Here is a 26,706-nt window from a genome sequence, read left to right on the forward strand (position 1 = left end):
GATTCGAGTCCAGGTGAGCTGCTTACAAGGCAATCGATTCACCATATATGCTATGTCCTTGTCAAACTGTTCTTGAGTCAAAGTTGCTTGTTATGGAAAATGTTTAGTCTCCTATTCTGGCATAGCGTATAAAGTTCCACACGAATTAAAAATATACTTTTTAAAGATCACGATTTTGATGATTAATCCTGGTGGTATTGCTCAATTGAATGTTTTGTTTGGATTTTATTCCTCTGAAACAGACACAATTTTGACCCAATTAAGCATACCTCAGAAACTCAAAATCGGAGTAGTAAGGAGTTTAGTGTTAAAGTGTTACACTTGAATTTTCATTTGAAACTATTGTCAAGGTCGGCAAAATTACATAACATTAGTGCACATACTTACACAAACATATTTTTCAAGCTGAGCTGGATTTTAAATCGTTTATATGACTTATTCAAGAAAGATTTTTGATTTTTTTTAAACCAATTGGTGATAAGCAAATCAGTTCCTTAAATTGAAATTTGCGATAAGAGGTATGAATTGCACAAACCCAACATTATCGAATGTTGGCACACGTTCACCGCTGCATAATTGTGACATGATTCATTTGCATGAACATTACAAATAAAGCACCGAACGGAAATTTGTCGTAATAGTTCCCAGTGTTTGAAAGCAATGTTTTTTCCATCTTCGAGATACTGTTCTGGTTGTTGTGTAATATTTACTACGTTCATGTACACTCGGCTAGAATAGCCGTTTACGGTGCATGGTGGAGTCTCCGTCGAGCAAAATTCTTCTTCAGATGGGCGTACATGGATACGTCAAGTACAAGTGATTTATAAAGCTAAAAATTATTCAAATTTATTCCTCCAACCCTGCTGAACTGCTTCCACCAGCCAGACAAACCGACATCGGATAGCGATCCTTCTTTCTACGCCCCTCTCTACTTTGAATTCAAGCTTCACTTTTTCCAAAAGGGCGACCGCTCTTGACTCCTTCAAGTGTTGTTGATCCATTCCTGGTGTTTACATTTGTATACTCAATTTGAACTTCAGCAGTGGCGTCAGCGGCTTATAGCAGCTCCTTGCGGCAGACGAAATCTGCGGGTGGGTGGGTGCTGCGGAGAAGAGGTGAACCAATGACTCCGGAACAAGCGAATGGATGTCGTTCAGAGATTAGGTACTTCCGAGACGTGTTTACCGAGTGTGATCCGAGATGGAGAGATAGGGCGCGCATCACTTCTAACAACATCGCGTGCTTTGACTCCGGCTGCTCTGTAAAAAGGGAAAAAGTTCTGCATCGAGAATGGAAGGAGCTGTTTTTAAAAGGGGAGCAAGAGATGATGGTGTTGAAAATTGTTTGCTCCTTTATAGAGCTGACCTTGGAGAGTGTTGGTTAATTAGTGATTTTTCAATTAAACTGGTTCCAATGATGCCTTTTATAGCGTATAGGAAAAGATTGTGGTACAAAATTGATCTTGATATATTCTTCTATAGAAATGCTATGCAATCAATCCAAAAGTCACCAGCAACTGCTCATTTAAAAGTGAACAATGTGACTTCCGGAGGGTAATGTATGGATTTGTTACCGTAACAGCGACAAACTATTCGAAAATCAATTTATTAAATTTATCTATACTTTTGCATCTTGAATTAAATTCATTAAACATTTCTTTATATTACAAATACCATCACTACCATAAAAAAACACACCCTATATCTACGAGTGTCCAATGCAATCATCGTCGCCGACATTTGATGATCGTAGTATTTTCGTACCTCTATCAAGCAAATTGCTCCTGACAAGAAATTTGATACGGCGCTCGGAAATGTATCAAATTTAAAAACTTTGCAGCGAACGAACGAACGTGCAGCCAAACTTTGCAACTTGATTTTCAAGAAGGGCAACGCAAGAAAAAGTACCCAAATAGCGAAAGTAGCCTGCAAGTGTCGCTATCCGAAGTTGACTGTTGCAAAACTAAACATGACACGAAGCGGCGGAAAGCGCTCATGAAGCACAAGCGTTTTGGTCCGACAAGTTTCGTGCTTTCATTCTTCTTGTTTTATTGCACGAAAAGTGTATAAGCTCAATTACATATTGAGTAATCTGCTTGTAAACTTTTATGTTGTTTCGGCTTGAAGTCCTCTTCTAAGTTCCGATGTTTTCGGAGCGCGTTTCACGTTGTAACAAGACAGGACAGTTATAACATTGGACGTCCTTTCAGAAATTGAATTATTTTTGCAGCTCAGCATCTAAGAAAGCTTTCTTATTGTAGCTTCCGTGCCGCTGCACGCAAAAAATGGATAAATGTATAGCATATAATATATAATATCCATAATATATAGTTAAAATAGTGTATGTACGTAAACACAGTCTCAAACTGACTGAGTAATCCATTGTGCGTATTACGTGTGTGTGTGAAACGTAATTCTTAGGTTATTATGTGCGGTCCAAAGAGCAAATCAGAGATAGATATCAGATTTGACTGCTTTGTTTCTCAATGTTTGGCATATTCTAATTGGATATCCCTGATTTTCGTTTGAACCCCATATAATAACTTTTCTAACACGCATTTCTTTCGACACAATTTTTGAAAGCGCTCTTTACATATTAGGTAAGGTATTTTTAGGAGTCCAGATTTTGTCGCGAACAAGCCGTATCCGGTTGCCCGAAAGTTGAAGAGGTGATAACTATACACTAACTTTTGATTGCTGAAAATCAACATAATTTTGCTGAATTTTGGCAAGCTAAAATTTCAGCAAAACATGTTTCGCTATGGACTTAGCAATTCGAAGCTGTCAAAATTTTAATTTGATTGCTGGAAACACAGAAATTATTTTACTGTATGTATGTCTCAGTAATCGGAATAAAAAAACTTAACTGAAGTATCAGCTAAACAATATTCTTTAATGGACGTCTCAGCAGTACCAGTTTACTGAGTTCTCATCAAAAAATTCAACCGTATTGTCAGCGAGATTTCAATGAATTTATTTTTCTTTTTAATTTAATTATAAAGATTAACATTTACCTCTATTCAATTTTATCGTTTATTCGCTCATCCAAGCTTTATGAGAAAATCATTGTTGGTGACATCTTTCCAACGTTGCAAACTTTTTCAACAAAGAAGGTAAAAAATGTGCCGAGGACGGAAACTGAATATTTAAAAAATGATGTGACTAAATCAATATTAAAAACTACAAGGGGCAGCCCTATGGGGTTGCACGAGCTGTAGACGTAGGACTATACTACTTAATGAAAAATATTTATTTTCTTAGTACATTTATAGTAATAATAAATCAAACATATTTCTTACGAATGGTTTAATCACAATCAATCAACATCGAATATTACATATTGGACCAAACCTTCTTGATTATCAGGTCATTTCATTTGTAGTAGGTAATCGAATCCGATTAAACTTTTTTAAGAAGATCTGAAGAAAGATGACAGAAAACTGTGACCGAACTAATATCTGGAACAAAATCTTTATAGCATAAGATTAGCTAGTAAAAACTTTTCGATTGTGTGTGGTAAAAAACCCGGACCAGTGAAGGAAAATCAAATTTTAGACAATATAATCACATTTCATGTATAGACCAAGCATTCTAGTTATATTTTGCCATTATTTTAACTTTCCTAAAGTACGCATACAAATATAGCGAATGCAGTGGTCTTAATCATATATCAAAACTATAAATATACAAGAATCGAAAACAATTTTATATATGGACAAGATGCGTGGTTTTTCAAGTGGCAGTGTATTCATTCATAAATAGGCTTTATATTATTTACCTATTAGTAGAATCAAAATACTATAAGCTGAGTGGAAATGAATCACGTGATGGGGAAATGAATCAATGAATTGATCGAACGTAAATAATAAACTTTTGTTGTGCAATTCGCCTCAAACATTAAACCCAAGCGCACAAAGCAAAATGAATCAACGCTGATGATGATGGGTAGAGCGAAAGAGACAACTAATACCACGATACTATGTTAACCGTGTTTGAAAATGGAGCTCGCATGTACAAACTATTTTGTGTACGAATAATTATACATAAAAGTGTGTTGTAAACGAGCACAACACAAAAGATAGCATAGTGTTTGAACGGACAAGCTCAGTCCCATTCACTGGGTAGCGTACCTCCACAGGCAGTGTAACGGACTTCTAACTCAGCTACACTGGCTGTGAAAACACACAGCGCAGTGATCTGCTTCGCCCGCCGTTCAACAAGGAACTGAGCTGGCTCGGCAAAATCGGTCCGTTTATATATGATAACGTCATACATAGAAGCGTAGCGCGCTAGGTACACAAATCTGTCGTGCTGGACTAGGGAAGCGCTATCTTCTGTGCGTAAATCCGCGATATTTTGACTAGGTTGTTCATTATTTAAATTTTTAATGCCATGATATCAAAAATCTTTGGGTTTATCTATTGGAATCTATTCTTAGAAGTATTTCGGGGCGATATGCGCAAAAAATTTTAAAATTTATCGTGAGATGGCTGAATTATATGTGTGGACAACTTTTCGTTACATACCATTTTTGTAGAATTTGCAACGTGCACCCCTATATCGAAAACAAAGACGTAGTCCTACGTCAAAACCTGTTTTAATCCACCTAGCGGTGCAATTGAGCCTTTCTCAATCAAGAACACGAGAATGTGTGCGTTGTTTATATTCATTAAAAGCTTTTAAATGCATATATCACATTATATTATTATACATCACATGACAACTATATACAGGAAAAGAAATCATTATTCGAGTTCAAAAATTTTGTAAAAGAAAAAAAAATTAAAGGGTTGTGTACAGGACACGACCACGGTGACTTTAAAAATGTAGCTTTTTTCAAGAGCGTGAGTTAACGTCGGCGCTACCCAGACTCGGCCGCATTCCAACGACGATACCACTGATGTCAGCAGCACGTGTATGGCAAACCAGCGCCATAAGCACCATCAGCAGATATCGAGGGCAGTCGATGGCACATCGACGACGAGGTGTTGATGCAGCATTTTCATATTTCAATCCAAATCATAAACGAAGTAATAAAGTCAGTCTTGAGTTAGCAGCTAGAGTGTAGAGTCGAGCTTTTTTAAAAAGAAATTCAGACACCTAAAAATTTAACTGGCGCCCGAATAGGGACCTCGTGAGCATAGGGAACAGTATAATCCGGGAGTGTAAATTCTTGAAGTTCGGCAGAAATATTGAGTGATTTTTGAAAAAAAGAAAATCGTTTCGGTAGAAATAGCCGAGCCGTTGGAAACTGTTATGTGTCCAGTGCCGTGAAAATCTTGGAAGATCAAAAAACGGTAGAAAGAGCCGTACGGTGAAGTGATACCAACAAGTTGGTCTCAAGAGCCAACAATCCCGGAGAAGCGGAACGTCGGACACTGTGGGCAACCCAATCGGTGTCAGGAGCCCGAGTAGCGGAAGCAAAAAGGAACAATCCGACGCACCTGCCGACATTCCCCCCATCTTCAACGAGGACCATGCTGATAATACTGTAAGTACTAAAATTACTTTTTTTTCAAACAGTGCTCGTGAGTGAATCAAAGTGCAATTCATATTTTTTCTAAATCCCGTATATCAAACGATTTATTCAAAATTTCCATAAAAAAACACAGAGTAGATTATTATTATAAGAACATTATGGCCCAACCAGTAACAAATCCAATGACTACCCAAGAATTCATTGACTTGGGGAAGGTTCCGGATTTCGTTAGAGATGTAAGACCTTTTTCGGGAGATCCTACCCAGCTCATAAACTGGATTTCCGACGTAGACGCTATTTTCCGCACATACACGAAAAAACAGGGCTACACCCATACAACTAAGCATCCTACAGAGAACGATCCGCAGGAAAATAGACGGTGAAGCAGGAGACGTATTAAATTCCAATAACATTCTGACAGATTGGACAAGTATAAAGAATACGCTGCTGTTATATTACAAGGATCAGAGAGACGTCAAAACGCTGGACTACCAGCTAACGTCGATCAAAAGATCACCCACTGAAAGTCTTAATTCATACTATAGTCGGGTGACCGAACTATTATCACTTATAATAGCTCAGGTCCAAACTGACGACAATCTGAGCCCAAACGCAGCAGCGCACATAAACTACTTTAGGGAGAAGTGTCTAGATTCATTCATTAGAGGACTGGACAAGCCTCTTAGCATGCTCCTAAAGAGCACAAACCCGCAAACGCTAAGTCAAGCCTACAAATTTTGCCTCGAATACCATAATATGGATGTTCGATCGGCACCATTTCGGAACGAAATCAAAGAACAACTCCCACCGAGACCGCGAGAGCCACCGAGAATTCCACCTAGACCTAATATGCAACAGTTCCCACCAACGATCCCACCAAAAAATCTGACTAACCCGTTCCATCATACGTTTAGACAAAATCCAATTCAACCCAGACCATTCAACTCAAGCCCATTTAACGCAAACCCATTTAACTCAAACCCATTCAGACCGAATTTCGCACAACCAAATCCTTTTCAACCAAACCCCTTCAGACTAAATCAAACACCAAAACCTTTACCTCCAGCCGAGCCAATGGATGTCGATCCTAGCATGAGAACAAGAGTCGTCAACTATGGCAATCGGCCACCAATAAATTACAAACGTCCTCATCCATCTCCCCAGCAATATCATTCAAATTTCAAAAGATAGGCTCATCCATTAGAAACTACACACAAGCAACCCGAAGTCATTGACTGGTATGACGATCAATATTTTAATTACGACCAACAGAACTACGACACCAACCCGTATTCATGGTACAATAACCCATATGACGAGTCTGTCCACCCCGCTTATGAAATAGGAGAACCCTCGGGACCACAACAGCCAGAACCTAACACTTCTCAATCAGAAGAGGCCAATTTTTTAGAATGGCAACCCCGTTGGTAGTACCAACGATGCCATATATTAACTTGCAAACAAACATTGGAGAATATCCTTTTCTCATCGATACAGGTGCGAACATAAACCTGATTCATCCATCGTTAGCGAACTCATGTTCTATAGCAAAACCATATTCTTTCACAGCTAATAATATAGGTAGTGCAAACGGAAAGTTTAATGCTAAGTCAGCAATTGACTTGAACTTTTTCCACCCCAAGATTAACCACACCGCTCAATTTCTGTTGCATGATTTCCACCCATTCTTCCACGGAATTATTGGGACTGGTTTACTAAATGCACTCAATGCAAAAATTGACCTCGAAAATCACACACTGCAATTAAATAAAGGAAATGAACTTTTGAACGTGCCACTACATCAATATTCCCCACAGCAAACCATAACAAATTCATCAAATAACGGTGTTCAACTGAACACACCTCACGAAGCTCAAACTCTTTATCAAAGAAACCTGACCGAGCATACATACAGAACGTCTCATCTTTCATCGGAGCAGAGAAAACAGCTGTTAAGTGTACTGAACCGACATGAAAAAATATTCTATAAACCCGACTCGAAACTTACATGTAGTACAGTTGTGGAATGTGCTATTAACACCACTGACGATATACCTATTCATCAGAAGGTTTACCCCTACCCAGCTGCCTATGCAGCGGAGGTAAACAAGCAAATTAATAAACTACTCCAAGATGGAATAATCAGGCCATCTCGCTCAGCCTGGACGTCTCCAGTCTGGATAGTCCCTAAGAAGACTGACGCTTCTGGAGAGAAAAAATTTCGGATGGTAGTAGACTACCGGAAATTGAATGAAAAAACTATTTCGGACAGGTATCCTATGCCTGAAATTAACTATGTTATTGACCAACTGAAAGGTCAAAAGTATTTTATAACCCTCGATCTGGCTTCTGGTTTTCACCAGGTCAAAATGAAAGATAGCGATATCGACAAAACTGCTTTCTCGATCAATAATGGCAAATATGAATTCACGCGTATGCCATTCGGTTTAAAGAATGCTCCTGCAATATTTCAACGAGCTATCGATGACGTATTGAGGGAACACATTGGAAAAATTTGTTACGTTTATATCGACGACGTAATCATATTCGGTAAAACTCTCGAAGAAACCCTTCATAACCTCGATATAATTTTGAAAGCATTCAATGATGCGAATTTAAAAATCCAACTTGATAAATCAGAATTTTTGCATGAAGAACTCAAATTTCTTGGCTACATCATAACGGCAGACGGCTTAAAACCCAACATTAAGAAAATTGAAGCAATTGAAAATTATCCTGAACCAACAACCATTAAGGAGCTCAGATCATTTTTAGGAATGATGGGCTATTATAGGAGGTTCGTTAAGGACTTGGCAAAGATTGCAAAACCCCTTACTAACCTTTTAAGAGGGGAGGGATGCCATTCTAACAAAAAACTAAAATTAAATGAGGTCGAACAAGTTTGCTTTACAAAGATGAAAAGTCTGTTGTCCTCCTCCGATATTCTGATATATCCAGATTACAATAAACCATTTACACTTACAACAGAAGCATCCGACTTTGCCATCGGAGCTGTCCTTTCACAGGGGGAGTCAAATAACGACAAACCAATCCATTTCGCATCAAGAACTTTATTTAGTTCAGAAGAAAAATATTCCGTACCAGAAAAGGAAATGCTAGCCATTTTCTGGGCATTACAAACATTCAGAAACTACTTATACGGTACTAAATTCAAAATTCTCACCGATCACCAGCCGCTGACATTCTCACTATCATCGAAAAATACCAACGCGAAATTAAAGCGACAGAAAGCTTACTTAGAGGAACATGACTATTCCATCGAATACAAACCAGGCAAAAGCAACGTAGTTGCGAACGCTTTAAGCTGAATAGTCTGTTCTATGACTGCTTCTCAGCATTCAGCAGAGAACAGCGATGATTTTTACATAATATCTACAGAGGCCCCCATTAACGTCTTTAGGCACCAGGTTATCCTAAAGCAAGGTCCCGATAAAGTCACGATAGAACACCCCTTTGAGAGATTTACCAGAGTCAACGTATTTATTCAAGAAATTAATAACAATTCTCTTTTACAGGTACTCAAGAATCATTTTGACACTAGTAAGGTAAACGGACTTTTAACAACAGAAGAGATAATGGGTAAATTACAAGAAGTGTACAAAGAACACTTTGGCGATAAAAGATTGTTAAAAATCCGTTTCACTCAAAAGCAACTTCAAGATGTCAAGGAAGAAGAGGAGCAATGGAACCTTATATATAAAGAACATTACCGTGCGCACCGTGGCGCAGAAGAAAATAAATGGCAACTTTTGAGGAAGTTTTACTTTCCGAAACTCTCTCAAAAGGTGCACGATTTTGTTACTAATTGCCAAATCTGTCACGAGAATAAATATGACAGAAAGCCTATCCACTTTCTCATACAGAAAACTCCCATACCGAATCAGCCATTCCAAATAGCCCACATAGACATTCTTTTCATAGACAACCTTCAATACCTAACATATGTCGATAAGTTCTCAAAATATGCACAAGCTCGCTTGATCGAATCTAGAGCCGCTATAGACCTCATCCCGGCCGTTAAAGAGGTGTTATCAAAATTCAAATTTCCCGAAACATTGGTAATGGACCAAGAAAAATCATTCATGACCGGAGATTTAGTGAATTTTTATAACACAAACAAAATTACGTGGCCACAGGTCGGAGTGAAATGAATGGCGTTGTAGAACGTTTCCATTCAACACTATTGGAAATTTATCGAATCACAAAAACAGAAAACCCTGGCAAAACCCCAAAACAATTGATTGACATCTCCGTAATAAAATACAACCATACCATCCATTCTTCCACTAAATACACTCCATATGAAATAGTAATTCCAAGTTCACAAAGCTCAAACATAATTGAAACGGTTTATAAGAATTTATCGACAACACAAGCGAAGGAACTGAAATATCATAACCGTAACATGAAACATAAGAATATCGCAGAAGGAACCGACGCATATGAAAAGACTAGACGTAGGGTAAAAACGACTCCTAGATACAAGAAAATCAAAATAGAAAAAGTTCATAACAGCACCATCAAAACAATTGACGGTAGACGTGTTCATAAAAATGACATTAAGATTCGAAAAATATGACTAAGTACTAGACTGACATAACGCTATTCTTTCCAGACTTTCAACGTTACTGATACAGACATGGACACTACAGATACAAAGGCTGGACCAACCAATTTTGGTCTTCGATCACGGCCTCAGCAGAATTCAGGTTAGATCATATTACTATATGCACCATTTTAATATAAAATTTTTGAAGTACCACGTAAGCGAGTTGAGAGATAGGTTTGATAGGATTGGAAAAACTCAGTTTTCAGACATAATAACTCAAAAATTTGATGATATAAATTTTTCACTCGAAAACATTGCACACACTAGGAGGCAAAAACGCTGGGATACAGTAGGTATGGCTTGGAAATTCATTGCCGGATCACCCGACGCGGACGACTTAAGGCTAATCAACTCAACTATGAATGATCTCATTGTCAATAATAATAAACAAGTTAAGATTAATCGCGAAATGACGTTACAACTAAAAGAAATAGTTTCAAAGACAAAAGATGCCATTCAATTGTTCGAATCCAAATCCTGCGAATTATACTCTATTAACTTTTTTTTAATCTTGAAGATTTAAACAATAAAGTCGACGATATAGTCAATACTATAATGCTAGCAAAAGTAGGGATTTTGAACGAGAAAATTCTGTCTAGGAACGAAATTGAGATGTTTAGGAACGATTTAGAGAGAGAAAATATTACTGTTCACTCAACATCAGAAGTCGTATCTTACACCCAAGCATCAATCGCCACCAATCGCCAGGAGATCGTACTGCTCATCAAAACACCGAAGCTAGACCCCAGGATTTTCCGCAAAATACAGATTTACCCGACATTCCATGACCAACAACAAATCCACACAACCGAAAGACTCTTCCTAATTCACCCAACGCAGAAATTCATCGTCAAAACAAACTACCATTTACAATATCGAGGACACTAAAATAGCTGACTCTCCGTGCATTCCGAATCTTCTAGATGAGAAACCAGCCATTTGCAACTATACATCAAATCCTATACAACGAGAAATAGTTTCCATCGACAAGCATTATATACTGGTTAATACTGCAACCAACTTCACCCTATCATCCGACTGCGGTACCGAGAGAATTCTCACCGGATCATATTTGATTCAATTCGAAAATTGCACAATACGAATCAACAACATTTCGTATACCAGCAGAACTAGAAACATTTCCGGAGACCCTATTCACCTTCATTTGGATGGAATCACTATTGCCAAAAACAGCGATAGGGTGATGAGCCTATTTTGGCACCATTAGGGAGAGGGTCGCACTAATTTTTGAACAACTTTAAAAGAAGCCATATTATCTATAACCTTTCTCAGAATAAAGTATCAGTGTACTGTTTCTTAAACATCTATATAATGCTTATTTAGCAGAATTGCCTCAATTTCCAGCATAAATGAAAATAAATGTTCCATTCTGTGCATCTATTCCCACCTCAACGATTCAATTATCGCCTCATGGGTGTGCCAATTTCCACCTCATCGAAAAACAATCTAGTTGAAACGCAATGCCTCATATTCCATTTGCGTCGATTCTAACTAGGTATCCAGATCATGGACGCCAACGTGTGATTTGTAAAACGAATCATTCTGCTTTTTTCAGCCGATCAAAACAAACGTAAACATCACGCACATCAATGAAACTCATCAGCTGTTAGTAGAAGAGCGCCCAGAATTGCGCACGCAGAAAAAAAACCATTCGAAGGTTAGCAACTGGAATGACAAGTTTCACATCACACATTGCTTTCTGCCGATTCGAATTGTATGTGCAGATGAAAATAAAATATCTGCAATCAACAATTAGTTGAATAACTTGAAGTAATCGATTACTTATACCTGAAATTGCATTACATTATATTTATAAGTTCATGTTTTAGTTTGGCCGCACTGGTGATTCTTTTCTGTATGATGGATACAAAAAGTTGGTTTTGATTGTGGTAGTGTATCAGCAAAACATGCCAATAATAGGAACCCCCGTATTTAGTTTTATCCTATTATAACACTAGGCCTATTCTAGTGTTTGACGAGTGATTTTAAAGTGAAATTATCGTAAAAAGGTTCTCCAGCTAAAATAAAGGTATGTATCAGTGCAATGTTTAGTATATTTGTGCTGGAATAACGAGATATGAGGCGGTAAATTCTGGCTCGTAAAAGTTTATTTTGCTAAGCGCCGTTGCATCCAGTTTCGGTTCACTACGTGAGTGAGGTGGATTAGTAGGTATTTCAATAAGGTGATTTTGTTTTAATTAAAAGTTGGATTTAGAGGATAGTTCTAAATACATATGTGCACAACAAATAAAGAATAAAACATGAGCTTATTTTTTCTCACCTGTTTTAGCCAAATCGATAGTGTCATTATCTCATATGCTTGGTTCGAAACCAAGGGGTACGAAATAGGGTCACAATAGGCTCTACTGCCATAATAGGCACATCACCCTATATTAAATCTTAGCATGGAACATCTCCACAAGTTGCAAACAGAAACACGGAAAGATCTGCACCTACTCAGCTTGAAAGACAACAGTTTACATTTTCCACACTGGTCCCTGTTTGGAGGAATGACGATCCTTCCCACCATAATCGGTATTGCTATTCTTCTAAGAGTTTTCTCCCACAGAACAACCAACATCAAGTTAGAGACGATGCCACACACCAACCATCATCCTGGAAGATCGGAACTCGGAAAAGACATTAGATGTCCTAGTACATTTTCATCTACGGATACCATGCCCCTGGAGGTTCATCACTAAGCAAGGGCGAGTTAACGTCGGCGCTACCCAGACTCGGCCGCATTCCAACGACGATACCACTGATGTCAGCAGCACGTGTATGGCAAACCAGCGCCATAAGCACCATCAGCAGATATCGAGGGCAGTCGATGGCACATCGACGACGAGGTGTTGATGCAGCATTTTCATATTTCAATCCAAATCATAAACGAAGTAATAAAGTCAGTCTTGAGTTAGCAGCTAGAGTGTAGAGTCGAGCTTTTTTAAAAAGAAATTCAGACACCTAAAAATTTAACTCGTGCAAATGAATTTTATCTATCACACATATCGACTCACGTTCTTGTTCACTCGCCTGGTTTCATATGTTACAATTTGCTATATACCCTCCCCATCAAAACATAATTTATTGAAGGTCTTTTAACGGTAATCTATTAATTAATCAAGTATCTCACTAGGTGATTGGCATTATTTGGCTGATCCATCTAGTAAAAATAGGCTGGTCTGTCCAGAAAATATATTCAAAAGAAAAGTTCCATATTGAGAGCTGTGATGATGATTTCCAATTAAATTTTCAATAATGTACAAATGAACTTAAGTAAACAATCTTAAGTTTAAGTATTTCTTGATCGATTAGTGGTGGAAAAAATGAAATTATTTGATAAATTACATTGTTATGCAACGTTCGCACTACCAGTTAAAACGGGTTTTTATGCTATCTTGGTGACATTTTTCTTGTTGCTAATTATTAAATCGTGTTATAACTCTGTAGTGTAAACATTGTATTATTAAACCAATTCTGCAGCGTTTTATGTGGTAATAGGACTGACATCATTATATCTTCAGTACAGCGGTTTGTTTCATAATTTAAAACAGATTTATTTTAAAATTTAAATTAGTATACCCAACCGTTCTATTTGTTGTATACTTTAAAACGCAATTAGAACTGTGTTTTAAATACATAGGGTAGGACAGATATTCTGACTGGATAAACTGGGAAAACAATTTTAAGTCCAGTAACGTTTAAGACATGGCTTGAATTTGAATCGAAAAAGAACACCCGCTTAAACTGCTGCTGGGACGGTAAGTACTGTTTTAAAATTTTCCGTTGTGTGCAGTACGAAACAAAAGTGTTTGAAATTAGAAAACAAAAAGTTCTGCTGGGAATGTGATTGTTTCCGATGCAATTACACTCAGATTTTTCACGCAGGGGATACAGGCCGTGTAAATGAAAACCGCGTAAATTTCAAAATCCGCGTAAAAAAACCTGAGTGTACTCTCCTATATAAAATACTACGCTGCTGAACAGTGCAATAACTACAGAAGCACGTTGTCAGATGCCTTACTGATAAAAAACATATAACCGAAACATGAAAACCAATAGGCTCGTTACCCTACGCAGCTACAAAGCGCCGTAAACATGGATAGTTACAACGCACACGCATGCATAAAAATAAATATATATTGTTTTTTTCAAACGCAACACTCTTAAGGTTGCACAGAGAAAGCGCAAATTTCGCAAACGAAAAAAGCAGTTTTTTTTCCACACCGTATGTCAGATCTTCATAAAAATCAATCAGCGTATGTAGAATGTTATTACAGTACTGCTGATTGATTTTTATGAAGATCTGACATACGGTGTGGAAAAAAACTGCTTTTTTCGTTTGCGAATTTTCGCTTTCTCTGTGCAACCTTAAGCAGCACACACCGTATTGAATTAAATCCAAACCACCCCGCCCACCCACTTTGCAAATCATTCTGTGACACTGTGCTGGTACCCGAAAAATCCGCACACGGCCGCCGCTGCCGAAAATGCATAACGTCTACCGCTTAGCGTCCAGACGCTGCAACCATGATCTTACTCGTTCGACATAAGAACAAAAACTGATTCAAGCGGGTACGCGTCACCTCTATTTATAAACTAACCGTATATGGTTTAGTCACTTAGGTGCGAGTGTGTGCAAATGCCAACGTTGCCGAAAATCGATAGCGCTTATTGCGTCGCCCGGAGACGATGTTGCTCGTATGGGATAAGAGCAACAACTGATTTAAACGGACATGCGTTGCTTCTATTTATGACTTTTCGTGTTTCATTGAGCAACTAAGCTGCCCTCTTTTGACGGCTGTGTCTGAGAAATCTGCCTCACGAATGGTAATTTTTCCGTTTTTCGTGAACTTTTTAATTTTACCAATTTCCAAAAGTCTACTTTTATTGGGGAGATATTAAATTATTACCAATATTTAAGTTAGGTGTTTCTGAATCGGTTGGTGTATGAATGATTAAAATCCATCTATTAATATCGGCGTTATAAGCGTGCAAACCTTACATAGTTTCGTTACATGGGAGATAGTTTAGACTTTAGAATGACACCTAGCCCCAGATAGTGGAGTAAGACATTTTTAATGTCAAAACAGCCACGGTAATATTGAACTAAAAAACAGGTGCGAAATCGTCGAAGTCCCAAAAAGTGGATTCTTATAAAAAAAAAAATTTCAAGATAACATAAAATCTCGACGTTTCATGCATTTTAAAGATGTTTGGCATCAAAAATACGAATTCGATTTCTGAAATTACATGGGGTCCCCCCATTGAAAAAAAATTGAGTTTCGGCTTATATGGGAATTTCATATGTGACCGGACGGTTCAGTCTATATTTCTGGAACCACATAAGCGATCCGTGCGAAATTTTACAGACATCTGTGGGGATAATATAGCTATCATTTGGGACTAAGTTTGTGAAAATCGGCCCAACCATTTCCGAGAAACTGATATGAGTTTGCTAGTTTTGAAAGATGGCCGCTTTTCCCGGGCATTTCCGGAACCGTCTATGGTGGTCAATGTAATCAACGAAAGTTTGTTTGGCCGTCGGTGACCTAGAACTGCAAATTTAAGTTGTTTGAGAGACATTTTAGCGAAATTTTTACCATTTTGCTTTCATCGGAGTATCGGTTTGAATCACAATTTGCTATGTGATCGCACGCCACAACCCGTAACTCCGGAACCGGAAATCGGTTTGGGATGAAATTCAATAGCCATTTACGGGGACGCAACATCTTTCATTTGAGACTAAGTTTGGTTGAATCGGTCTAGCCATCTCCAAGAAACCTATGTGACTGCTATTCTGTATTTTGATACTCCCACCGGGGCTTCCAGAACCGATGATGGTTGCCAATGTGACCAAAGAGACTTTGAATGGCTGTTAGTGACCTAGTACCACAAATCGAAGCAGTTGTGGTCACATCTTGGAAATTTTTTCACCATTATACATTCATTGCAGAATTTATTAAATTCGACATTTTCTACGTGATCATACTCATCACCTTGTAATTCCGGAACCGGAAGTCGGATCCATTAGAAATTCAATAGCAGCCTATGGGAACGTTGCACCTTTCATTTGGGACTAAGTTTGTGAAAACCGGTTCAGCCATCTCTGAGAAAAGTGAGCGAGATTGTGTTCGCGTACACACACAGACGCACATACACACACATACATACACACACAGACATTTGCCGAACTCGACGAACTAAATCGAATGATGCGACGAACTAAATCGAATGATGAATGCAAAACCTTTCTATTGAGAAAGGCAAAACCGCGCGCGATATCATCGCCCACTGAGAATGCTCTTTTTCAAATGCATATACACTCAAGTTTTTTTACGCGGTTTTTTTGCGTGGTATTTTTTACGCGGATTTTGAAATTTACGCGGTTTTCATTTACGCGGATTTTGAAATTTACGCGGTTTTTGAAATTAAAGCGGTTTTCATTTACGCGGATTTTGGAATTTACGCGGTATCCATCAACGAGGTTCCCTTTAAAGCGGATTCATAAATTTAAGTGGTCTTCATTTACGCGGATTTTGAAATTTACGCGGTTTTCATTTACGCGGATCTTGAAATTTACGCGGTTTTCATTTATGCGGTTTTCATTTACGCGGATTTTGAAATTTACGCGGTTTGCATTTACGCGGCCTGTATCCCCCGCGTAAAAAACCTGAGTGTATAGCATTCGCCTTGGCAGTACAGTGGGGCTTTGATAAATAGAACTGGCAATGTTGATCCTCTGTAAGCTGCAGCGCATTGTACGATTTTGTCCTCTGGCTGAAAGGGAAAATCATAATTCGAAGGACATTTTATCTTATTTAAATAAATTACGTTTATCCTTTCTATGATGCGTTCCAGGACGTTTGTTATTTGTTGTGAACCTTGAACGACACGTTTTGCTCCACGCGATGGATTCTTTTCTTTTATAATGACGAGTGATCGGATGAAAGCAAAATTTTAGTAATGCATTGATTCAAAATATAACAAAAAACTACCATTTATGATTAAAGCAGTGGCGGTGCTAAGGGGGGGCGAAGGAGGCAACCGCCCCGAGCGGCAAAATCAGGGGGCGGCATTCCCTACTCAACAAATTTCTATTTCATTTTTTAGTAATTGTTCAAGTTTCATTAATCACGATAAAAATCAAGTGCGGAGGAAAAGCTTGAATTTATATTATTTTCGCATCTGTTGACAATTAAAAAGGTAGGAAATCGGGACGACGGATGCGATCGAACAGAACTATATACTTATTGATTAGTCTCAAAAGATTCAACGGAGATGAGTTTCTGAATGTCCTTGTAGTAGTGTGAGTATTAGACAATTTTGACTTTTTTCGAAACACTGTTAAATCAAACGGTAATTGGCTTTATATACAATTTGTCAAATATGAGCTTTTTTCGAAAACTCTAGTTCACTCACAAGAATTTGCAAGTTTGTAGATGAAAATATATGAAAAATGGGCAATCGAAACAATAAATTCAGTACAACATCAACTTGTGCATCCCAAAATCTGCAGATATGTAGCTTAAGTGGTAAGGATCAACATTACCGAAGACTGCAAATTGATACGATTTTGCAGTAAAAAGATATTCTCATGTAAAATTATGTGTTGCCTCTCTTTCTCGCACACGCTTAGAATAGGAAACTTTGAAAAAATTGGTTGGTCTTCAAAGTTGAAAAACTAACTTGAAAACCAACCAATTTTTTCGATAACCTCTAAAAGTCTAAAAAGTGACCGGCTGTGAGAAGCAATCCACTCCGTGATCGGGATGATCTGCGTCGTAGAAAGAATACCTTCGGATTGGTTGAATGGCCTTATATGTCCTATCTTCAAGAAGGACTACAAACTCGAACATAATGTCTTCCGAGACATAAAGATCATCAATGCCGCCTACAAGGTAGTCTCTCGTGTTCTTTTGAGGAGACTGCGTCTGTTGGCTGAATCCTTTGTTGATGAATATCAAAGCGGGTTTCGAGAAGCACGATCGACGACGGACCAAATGCGACAAATTCTGGATATATTCAGGGAAAACAACTTGCGGACAAGACAAAATACATGGTAGCTGGCAGAGAACGTAGCAGTCGTGTTGGGTTTGAGGTGGAAAACGATGGGGTACGGTAAACCAATTTATATATCTTAGAACACTACTGACATATGATAAAGATGTTAGCCGCGAAAGAAATATGCATGTTGCTGCTGCGAATATGGTTTACGTAGTCAGCTAGAGTCCCACAGCCCGAGGATTCAAATCGCTGATACTCCTTGTTGCTCTGTATGGCCATGGATGTTGAAGGAAGCAGGGTATCGAGTGCTCGGCTTGTTTGGGGAAGAATTCTGCGTTCAATACTCGGCAGCACAGTAGAAAATGGAGAATAGCCCAGACAGTACCAAGTATACAACCATGCTGACATTGAAAGGCTGATAAAACACGGCAGACTACAGTGAGCTGGGCTTCTAGTGCCGAAAGACGAAAGAGATACCAATTAAAGTTATGACAACAGAGCAGAGAACCTGGAAGAAGTCGTCAATTTCGAGACAAACCCCGCTCTCGCTGGCTGTGTACAATTGAGGAAGATGCGCATGCGGTGGACGTCTATGGAACTGGCGGTCCAAGATCGAGTAACCTGGAAATCTAAAATACATTCAGATATGATTTGAATTATCCGGTCACTAGGTGACTAGTTTGTTAAGGCAAATTTGATGTTATGATAGATGCACTTGGCCGCCCTTTCACCTAGGGACGTTTGACAAGCAATTACATACAAAGCTGAGGCACGAGCTGGACGCTGGCGAACACTGGGAAGTATTCACCATTCGGCGACCTTGTTATTAGTATAATAAATAATTACAAAGTGCCGCAAAATAAAAAATGTACTTTTCAAGTGATCCAAAAAAGGTTGCAGGTCTGGTTAAATACAATACAAACCCACGATCTCTAAATTAGAAACTTGCTCGCATAAACTTTTAAGGGGACGGTTTCATATAAAATTTTCAAAAAATCGAATTAATGGTAAAAAATTGTACTCTTTTGAAAATTCATCATAAAAGAGGCGGCAAATTTAATTTTTGGCCCCTGGCGGCAAATCATCTCGCGCCGCCACTGGATTAAAGTATGCAGATGTTCGTGGTTTTGCAGTACAGGTATACCTCGATAGTACGTACCATCGATAGTACGTACATTTTACTTCGATAGTACGTACACCTTCCATCAATTTTTTTCCTTTGATTTTGTAAGCTTCAACGAAGTAGGACAACTTTTATGGAAATTCTATGGGTTTATGCATACTTTAGAGAAGTAGTTCTATAAAGTCCAGTAAAGTATTGCAAACTTTAAGTCAGTCATAAATTCATTCTGGAAATCAAACAAGTACAAACAAATCTGCAAGCTTTAGGGACGCCCCACAAGTTCCAGGAATGTCTTTTATATTTTGGGAGACTGCTGACTTACAAGGTGATCTTTAAGTCTTCAGATAATTTGTACGATACTCATTAGTTATAGTTTGGTTTTGTTAAAATTCAGAGTATCTCAATGAACTTTAACGATGATCTTCGAAGGTCATCTGGAATTGAAGTAATACTTCAAACTTTCTATACTAACAATTTCTATACAAAACGGAGTGTTCACGATTTTCACACATATTTTACCAACCTCGGGAAATTCTGCGACCTGAACATTTAGAAATATTACAGTTTTACTAGGTTTTGTTAACGGATATCGGTGGTTCAGTCAAGCTGCTTCAAGGAAATCCTACGATATTAAGTAGTCTTAAGAAGCTCTGGAAAATTTGTGAAGTTTCAAGAATATTCTAAGGATTTATGAAGAATCTTTTAAACATCAGGGGGCGTCTGTAAATTTTATAAAATTCTATCAAAAAAATGCCAAGTGCATTTCATGAAACTCACAATTAATTTCAACGAAGTATTTCGAGAAGACTTACAAAATTAGAAAAGAGACGAATATCAAAAAGCATCTCCAAGCTTTAGGTACGGCCTGTCCCAAGTCTTACTAACTTTAAGGAAAATTGCAAAAATTCGAGACATTTTTCGAATATCAAAGAAGATTTTAGGCAATTTTGAAGGTTAATATCTAGAGCGGTGATAAAACGATTTTTGATGAACGATCTGCAAACATTATGTACATAAAATTTGAGTGCTGAGTCCCATACATTCTAGGAGATACAATGTTTAGTATGGAATAGGCGAGATTCGCAAGACTAGCGACTTTGATGGAGGCTGCTGGTAGTAGCTGGTTCACAATAAGTATTTTCTCAACACTTCGTTTGGGGACCTTGTGAGCGTATGTATCCACCATATTGGTGTGGTTCAAGAAATATTTCCTAGCTCAGTAAAACCTATCTTGTGTAGTCAAAAACTGTGGTTATTATACCTTTTAGTTTATATGCCGACATTGTTTTAATGTAAAATCATATCTCTTTTGCAAATATATTTAAATATCCGTTTTCGGGGTTTTTAAAGTTCATTAACGACCAAAAACAGAAAGGAATAAAAACCAATCTGTAATCCTGTTTTTACCATTTTTTTGTTAACCATTTTTTGTTAACGACCTATTGAGTCAATTTGTCAACAGTTGTTACGGCATTTAATTAGCAAGGGACTGGAAGGTGAAGTATATTTATCAATATTTAGAGCCATAGTACTCAAGGGAGAGCAAGGAGTTGAAGGGAGAAAATTTAGAAAAGCGTGGAAGGATCATATATGCAAGCTTAGAGCTCACCGGCGACTTAACTTTTTGTCTGCTACCGTAGGAGTCAGGGTCTTTTGGCATTAGGAATGCGAATCACCTGAGTCAACGGCATGTCCGGACAAGCGTAAAGTAACTTGTTATTTCATGCTGTCGGAACCGACTTCGGTGATGATTTTCTGAAACGCATCTGATGGAGCAATTCACTTTAGTTTTGGGATCTGAAAATTGCTCACTGATGTTATGTTATTTTACTAAGATATAATATTCAGACTATGATTTCCGCGAAATCCTCGTTTTCATCGTTATCATGTGGACCTTTCAGATTCGCTGCTTCTTCTATATTTGGATTATCGTTTCGACTTTTAACTCGACGGACTTGCTTGTGGTGTTCTTTTTTATCAGATATTCAATGCGTGGTTGCTTTCCAAAAGGTTTTCCTTCACCTCGAGCATCTCCCTGTAAACAAGTGGAACAGTTAGTATATTTATGAAACACCGATTTGTTTTAAAATATACCTATGAAAAAGCAGCATCTTTGCACTTTACCGAACTATATTTTTGTACAAGCAATATAGCCACGATATTCTCGTAATGGACATGAGGATGACTGTAGTGGAAACGAATTAATGCAACCCTGAGAAAAGATTGTAGATAATAATAAGTAGCAATAGTCGATTTAAATGCAAAATTTTTCAGGAATTTTCAATCAAGCTTTTCCTAAACCAGAATGCTATTCGTAGCTTCTTTCTGTAATATTAAAATTTAAAGACAATTTTTACCATTTCTGTGAAGAAATTATTAAACTAAGCCTAATCGCATACACCTACCGGTCAAAAGTTCACCCTACAATGTTAAACTAATATTTCTTCATTTATTGTTCTTAATTACCATTATTTATAATTATTTTTCGATTCATTTCTCTACGATAGATACATAAAATATGAAGTTTTTTTCACTTTTCAATAATGAGATGATAATCTTCGAATTAGGTCAATTTGAATAGATTTTTTTTGTTCGACATTTGGGATTTTCAATATAAAAATCTTTCTACTTACCTTTTAATAAAGAAAAATATAAAAAAATAATTTGGAATATAATTCTTGGAGTGAGCTCTCGCAGCATTAAGATGTTACGCGTATTATGTACTCGACGAATCGAAAGAATGCAACCTGTCGTAACAAGTTTGTTTGTGATCTACGCGTCACCTAAAGGCGTCAAACTCCCTCCTACACTTTGACCAGTAGCGTGTAGCAACATGCTACAGTCAAGACGCACGTACATGACAAAGTTTACTGAGAAACTTACTCAATTATGTAAAATTCAAAAAAAAACAAGTGAACTTAAACTTTTGACCGGTAGTGTATATCCTTTAAATGAGGCATGGGTAATGTTTTACACGCAAACGAAAAACTACCTAAAATTGAGTTCTTTTGACTCAATCTCGGGATATCGTGGAGAAAGGTAAAATTAGGTAAACCGTGTTGAAGGTAGTTTCCATTTGACCACGGCAAAAATTACAACTCATTGATAGGTTTTTTATACTCAAATTTAAGTTGAAATTACCTAATTTTGAGTATACACCAAACAACTCAAAAGTACCTTCCACGGAAGACATCGACTGAGTCGAATCTCTCTTTTTGTTTTTGACAACACTAATAAGTGCGAAAGCGACGCGCAACTCAAAAGTAAGTTCGAAGAACTTATTCTGTAGGTTGTTTTATTTAACCGTGTACTTTTCTCGATAAGTCTACTCAATAAGGTGTTTTTGTCTACACACTATTCGTCTCTCTACCTATACTCTCTGCATAGCTCAGCTTCCCGTCGCCACTCTGTTGACAGCCTTACTCTGATAAATAAACGTCATAATATTTTGTCCAGGGCAAACAAATAGTTCGCATTTTGAACTGTTTTTAAAGTGAAGTAGCTATGTTGGTTATAAGATTTCCTAATAATGAAGGTTTTTATAGTTTAACTTGTTGAGAGTTATCGTTGGATTTATTAACTATTGATAGTTATTATTAAATTTTTCTCAGTACATTGTTCACTGTGAATGACTATGATACTATCCGAATCGAGTAATCAGATAGTCGGTACAGCAGTGATTGCCCTAATAAGCTTGCTGTCCAAGGAACTTCTCTTTCAATAGTTCTATTATACGTTGTCCTTCCGATGAAGCTTGAAATATTAAGTCAATGTCAAATTCCTGAAATTAACTATCAGCAATAAATGGAATAAGTAGTGACACGCAGTTATATTTACCCTTTCCAATGAGATTTCTTGTGTTTCGTTGTCTTGGCAAATTTGTTCCTGTGTGGTATTGTTATCACCTGAGTGCCACTTACTAGTGCTTGCAGCATTGTTACTCTCAATAATTTCTCGTTGCCCTTTCTGATTTTTTTTCGTTGTCCGGTACTTGATTGCAATCGCGTGAAATCTCCGTCGTCGAGTGAAATGAATTTACTGATTTGAAAGGTAACGTGAAATGGTTGAAATTAATATATAAGTAAATTATAACAATTATTTTTAGAAATCGGCGTTGTAAATCCATCTGGATACAAAATTTGTTGCGCGTACTTTTTCCAGAAGGCAAACGTGGTATGGCAATGGAAATATCCAAAATTTGCCAAACGCAATTCTGCAGCACTTTCCAACTGATAGGCTTGAAGAGTTTCTTCGTAATCTACTATTTACCATATTTCAATTAAAAATCGGGGCGATTCCTCGATAACTAGTCACGGTGTCTTTGTCGAACAACTTTATTCAAAAAAATTCGGCATCTGTAAAACTTCGGGATATGAAAGAATGGACTTTTCCCTTTCATTTGAAAGTAAAATTAAAATATTCTGTCGGGGGGTCTAGAACAACTTTTTATTTTAAAGTTTTTTGATTGAAAACTTAAGTTTTTTAATGAAATTAATTCGCATTTTTTGCCACTAATTGGTACTATAGACTTTCAAAAATACTAAAAGTGAGAATCTGATGAACAATCCTATTGTCTACAACTTCGTAGAATGCTATAAATTGATATAAAATCACCCGAGAAAGTTATTACAATTTTACCAGCTTTAGGTGTGCGCGGGGCCTATGGATTAACAAGGACTTACAAAAAAATGTTGGGTTTAAATGAACAGTAAATTCAGATAAATTTCAATGTATACAAAGTCCCATTCTGAGCAGAAAAAAATATATTTTTAGATTTCTCCGGGTCTTGGGCGAAAATGACACTTATTTGAATGAACTAAAGTAGACAGTTCGAGTCATTGTAATAAACGACGGTTTTAATTGCAATTTTGGGTTGAGAATCCTGTTTGTCTTTATCAACATTAAAAGAAAGATGATTGAAAAAGAAAAAAAGCTCTTCGAGTTTTGTATCCATGTTTGTTATCTTTTGGGTAGATTCATCAGAATTTATAGATGCAGATTTTTGCTTGTCCTCAAATTTAATTTCCAAATCGAGCACACTTCACATAATCTTAGAAAAAAGAATAAAACCATGTTCCATAATTTCCTTTAAGAAAAAATTACTTGCTGTACACGGATCACAACAGAAAACGAACAAGAAAATTTCAGGCTGTACCTTACATTCAAGTAATACAAGTCTGTTTATTGAAGATTTCCCTCATAATATGGGATAAGAGCAAAGACAACATATCAAGAAGACAGAGTTGCCAGTTCAGTTCAGAATCTGGAGACATTAACCGCAACACGTCTTTCAGGTAAAGGTGATTCTTTCTATATCTACTTTTATATTGAGATCGCTATCTTCGTACAATAGACAAAACCTTTATTTCTCATTTGCTATTGCGATTTCTGTTCAATGTACAGCGATTTCCAAAAGTTAACAAACTTGAACATAAATCTCATCGAATGATTTTTCTATCCTTCATGAAACTGTCAATCAGGATTCTCACTCGAAATCAAATCAAATGACAATATCTATTCGAGTTTGGCAAAATATAAAGTTAAAATTTAGGCCAAATATATCCCACAAGATGCTAACGAGCAAAAAGGTGGATTCAAGGTTACATCAAGCATACTCCAGAATGAGTGAAGTAAAAAAAGAAGAAACAAATACAGTGGAGACCCGATTTTATCAGCCCCCATTTCATCTACCTCCGATTTTATCAGCTTTCTGACCCGGTTTTATTAGCTACAGTTGGTAGTTTAATGGGTTCTAGCAGACGAACCAAGTTGAATTCGAGTAAATCCTTTCTCAGGCATATATTTCTTATCTTAGAGATCTGAAAAATTCGCAAATAAAAATATTTTTTTTTTTTATTTTGCGCTGTCAGACCTCTTTAAGGGGAACTTAAAGTAAATAATCAGAAAAGGTTGCAAGGCTACATCTAAGGAACAAGGAAGAATATTCTAAGAGCTTCGGTTTATTTAAAAGACAGAAAAATATATGTCCCGATTTTATCAATGTCCCTGTTTCATCAGATTAAAATTCGCCAAGGGGCTGATAAAACGGGTCTTTACTGTATATCTGTGAAAGAAAAAAAATTGTTTCATTTTGCTGCATTGCCCAGCATCTTTCAAAAGAGTCTTAATTTCGTTCAAATTTTTATCTACTCTTCTCTATATCTCCATGCTCCTAAAATATCATTGATGCGCATAAAATGGTGGAATCTGGAATTATGTTTTTCACGCTTAAAGGTGGGACTTTGCTAGCATTCAGGTTCTTCTGAGCACACTGTTAAAATAAGGCAATCCATTTTTTTACAAATAAAAATGTTTTTGGAACAAAGCTTCTTAACCAATAGGCCCGGTGCGAATCTAGCAACTTTGATAAAAATTTAATATCTTTCTCTGGCGATTTTAGATCGCGATGTAGTTTTTAACAAAGTTGTATTGTTCATCAGATTCTCACTTTTGGTAATATTAGTATGTCTAAAGTACTACCTAGGGGCAAAAATGTGAACCAGGTTCATTGAAAAACTTAAGTTTTCAATCAAAAAAACTTAAAAATAAAAAGTTGTTCTGGAGCCCCCGATAGAATATTTTAATTTTACTTTTAAATGAAAGGGAAAAGCGCATTCTATCACATGCTGAAGTTTTAGCGATGCCGATTTTTTTCGAATAAAATTGTTCTACCAAACACACCGTGGTAGTGTTTTCCATTTTGGACTTAGCGTCAGCCCGATGCATTTGTTAAGTGCCGTGGTTCTGATGAGACGAAGTCGAAACGCAAACAACTGGACTACTGTTTGTTTTGCTTTTCTCATATAAAGAAAGGCTATGCAAACACTAAAAAAATTGACTCTATACCATACGATTCAGTTCGTCGAGATCGGCAAATGTCTGTGTGTATGTATGTGTGTGTCATCTAAACTCACAATTTTCTCAGAGATGGCTGAACCGATTTTAACATACTTAGTTTCATCTGAAAGGTATAACGCTCCCATAAGCTGCTATTGAATTTTTAGTTGATCCCACTTCCGGTTCCGGAGTTACGGGTTGAAGAGTGCGGTCACACAGCAAATTCCCCTATAAACTGGTACAACCATGATGTCCAAATGATGTAAAACATATTAAAATAAGTTCAACATTATTCTAGTTTGCGGGTCTGGATCACTAATGATAAATCAAAGCAGCTTTGACCACATTGGCCACCTATAACGGTTCATGATGCCTCCGGGGAACTCGCCAAGTTCCTAAGCAAATATCACACCTATTACCCAGCAAATTCTCTACCGATTTTTCCATACTTGATTTCAAACGAAAGATACAGTAATGTCATTGAGGACACATATAAGTCACATCGGTTTTTCGGTGATAACTGAACCGATGTTTTCAAACAAAGTCTCAAATGAAAGGCAACATTTGCAGTTGAGTATTGTGTCACCCAAACCCATTCTACCAACATTTC

The sequence above is a fragment of the Topomyia yanbarensis genome, chromosome 1, assembly GCF_030247195.1.
Source record: "Topomyia yanbarensis strain Yona2022 chromosome 1, ASM3024719v1, whole genome shotgun sequence".
NCBI classification, from domain to species: domain Eukaryota; kingdom Metazoa; phylum Arthropoda; class Insecta; order Diptera; family Culicidae; genus Topomyia; species Topomyia yanbarensis.